Below are 3622 nucleotides of genomic sequence, written 5' to 3' on the forward strand. Positions count from 1 at the left end.
TTGTTGGAGGAGGTATGTCACTTGGGGGTGGACTTTGAGGATTCAAAAGCCTTTGTCATTCTCAGTTTGCTCTAAATTTATCTCTTACCTGTAGATCAGGATGTAAGCTTTCAACTACTGCTCCAGCGCCATGCCATGCCTGCCTGTTGCTGTGTTCTTTGTCATGAAGCTCATGGATTCTAACTCTCTGGAACTGTGAACCTTCACATACTACATTACTTTCTTTTGGTGTTTGATCATGGCAATAGAAAAGACAATGTCTGACATCCAGGTGCCTGCATTTGTATCTACATGGGGTACCTATGTACGGATGAACACACAAAGCCGTTTCCTCCTTGAAAACATGTTCACAGCCAGTTGTGAAAGAAGTTCATTTTTACCCTTTCTACAAAGTATATACACCTCCACACAGCCTGTAAAGATCCTGACGTTGTCTAATTCCTGCACCATTGCGGTAAGCACAGATCTGTACAATGTGTGTGCAAGGTTTACACTATGACTTGGGCAGTCCTCATTGGCAAAGCTTCACCAGTGAAGTCATTGTATCTTTCTCTCCTCAGCCTCATCTTACAATGAGAAGGCTCAGCTCAGAAAACCCTCCAAAGACCAATGGTTTCTCTGTATTTTAGTCAAATTCTTTGACAGAGGCAATGGAATCTAGAGAAATTGTTGTTGCTGAATAAAACTATTGAAATAGTCCCACAGTGCAAGTATCAAGTAAACAAGAATGTCTTTTTTGACCACACAAGCAGCTCTTGGTAGTATTTTAAAAATAGAAAACCCCTACAAAATAATTATTGAGATTTCCTGTGAGACAAAACTGAGGTTCTGGCTCCACAGAGAGAAAAAAAATGGCTTTAGCTGTGGAGAGAGAAAAAGACAATCAGGACAGAAATGGACTTAGAGGAGAAAAAAAAATCAAGAGTCAAAGGTAGATAAGAGGCAGGCTGCTGCTTAAAGGGCAGTAGAGATAAGATGAGAAGCAGAGGAGCCAAGAAAGGTGGGCTTTCCATCATTGTGATGCTTGATGTCTTTCATGCCTCCATTCACATTTTTACATGATAGCAGCTTTGAGAAGGTGATGCTCACACTTCACATCTGTGATTTGAGGACAATGACACTCAATTAAGGGCCAAGTATAAGAGATAATATAAATACGTTTCTAACACATAATTTGGTCTACATGAGGCTCTTAAGAGTGGGGGTGAATGGGTGGGCAGGTAGGGGAGCACCCTCTCAGAAGCCAAGGGGAGAAGATATGGGGTGAAGAACTCTGGGAGGAGGACTAGCAAAGGGGGCAACATTTGAAATGTTAATAAACAAAATAATTTTAAAAATACAGTCATTAAATCATAATGGAATAAACCCAAACATCAACAGTCAGAAAGACCATAGAAAACATCCAAACACATAGAAATTAAACAAATCACTTTTGAATCACCAGTGGGTTACTAAATAAAGTGAAGGGTGAAACTTTAAAATTCACACATTTATAGTAGTGATGGCCTCTAATGTTGTCACAAACATTGACTTTATGAGTGGGGACTGCTTGAGGAACAAGCGGGGGTCTGGGTTAGCCAGCTTCTGTTTGCAATAACAGATACCTAAGATAACAATGAAAGAAGGGCTTCTTCAGACACATGGGCACCTAGTCCTCTTGCCAATAGCACCCATAAAACTTCACAGAGGGAGCATGTGCTGGAGGAGGCTGTTTATCTTGTAGTAGCCAAGAAGTGCCAAGAAGCAGAGAAAGAAGGCAACAAGACTACAAAACTTGCACCATCTCCCCAAGCACGCCATGTGGATCTCTTTGTTAATTATCATTTCTTTTGAGAAGAATCTTCTCTGATGAGAGTTGAGTGATGCGGTGATCTATGAATATAGCTGTATGCTCTTAGGATCATTTATCGCTATGTTTCTTTAGAGAAATAGTAGGTTTTCTCCTAGGCCCATGACCCTAAAATCTAATCAACATTTCTCATGTGGGCATGTGTATGAATATGTGTTACAAGAGATTCAACCCAGGATCTGCAACTTCCCTCATATCCCCTCAACATGCCCTCTCTGAACATCACGTCTTTTGTTCTTTTTGAGAGTGTACCTAAGTCCAGTAACAGTTCTCATTCATGGGTGTGGGGCATCCACTGGAGCGTGGGAAACATACTAGTGGCCATATTCTCAAAAATCACTTTGCTGACTGAGCTATTTTCCCAGCTCTAATGTCGAGATTTTAAAGGCAGAGTCAAAGCAATTCAAAGGCAGTTGCCAAAGCAATGACTGGCCCTCAGAAAACATCAGGGATAAAACTAGCAGGGCTTCGAGGTCAGAAGGATGACCTTTGAGTCACCCACTCTCCTGTAACTAACCTCAGTAAACTCACTGGTTCGCCATCCTACGTTGGATGGATTATTTCTTGCCAACTGTGACCCATCTGGGATCAGAAGACATTTATTCTTGTCTCCCCAGGAAAACTCACGCAATACTTGGCTTCCACAAAGTCTTGATTAGGCTTCAACTACCTAACTGTTCATCCGGACCTGAAAGAAATTCCCAAAGTGAATAAAAAACTGAAGAGTGAGAAATGAAGACATAGCTCCTAGCTATGGTTGAGGAGAAAGTTTTACTGTAGATACAAGTAAGAGCTCAGCCAAAGGAAGGGTCCAGACTGAACGGGGATAAAGGGGGTGGGGAGTGAGAAAGGAAAAGTAAGAAGAGAGAGCAGGAGGCTCATAGAAACCAAGAGAGCTCATAGTCAAAATGACTGGGTTATTTTATTATAGGAATTAGACAAGCTGTGGGAAGAGAAGGGAAACTCAGGGTCTGGAGAGGTTTGGAGTAGGATGCAGGGATATGTCAGCCGTGATGACTCTGAAACAGGTACTTGAGAATAGGAACTGAGGGATCCTGGGTCCTAGCATAGACCTTGATATACTAATAGGCAACCCAGGCATAGGTTAACAGCCATATGTCCAAAGATGAGAAGAATGGCTCCTTTTAGCAAGTAAAAACTGTATTCTTAATGCTGGCTTTTGTCTAAATGGGAAAAGAAATTTTTTGAGACCTAACAAAACTTAAACAGTATCTTATATACTAAGTTTACTTAGTAACTTCTTTAAAAGATCCTGGAGAGTCAAGGATAATTAGTACTGGTGTTTCACATACTGGATGAATGAGCATTTTCAAGAAGCTATTATATGGGAATGTAATCTCTCAGTTACATTTCATTCTGGGCATCAGCTGGGTGCAACCTAAATTCACATGTCCAAACAGTCGTGTTTACCACCATCCTATCTTTCTCCAAGATCTATCTTATGTACAAGAAAAACCAGCACCCCACCTGCTTTAAGCACTTTAAAAATTCACTACTGGGCTAGCAAGATGGCCTAGCTCGAGCCTATACTGCACAAAGTCTCAGGTACAATTCTCAGTACTAGAAAAGACATACCTCACTATTTAAAGCTTTCTAGCAGCCATCAGCCAAACCCTGTAATGATGTCATGCAGAACTCACCAGGTCCTGCCAGTCTTTCACTCCACTTAAATTTGGAGCCACAGGTTTCAATGGACACCCTCAGCACACTAAGAACTGAACAGTCTGAAAGTCCCATGACTTTTAGTGCTTC

Source organism: Arvicanthis niloticus, chromosome 8 (assembly GCF_011762505.2).
Source record: "Arvicanthis niloticus isolate mArvNil1 chromosome 8, mArvNil1.pat.X, whole genome shotgun sequence".
Taxonomy (NCBI): Eukaryota; Metazoa; Chordata; class Mammalia; order Rodentia; family Muridae; genus Arvicanthis; species Arvicanthis niloticus.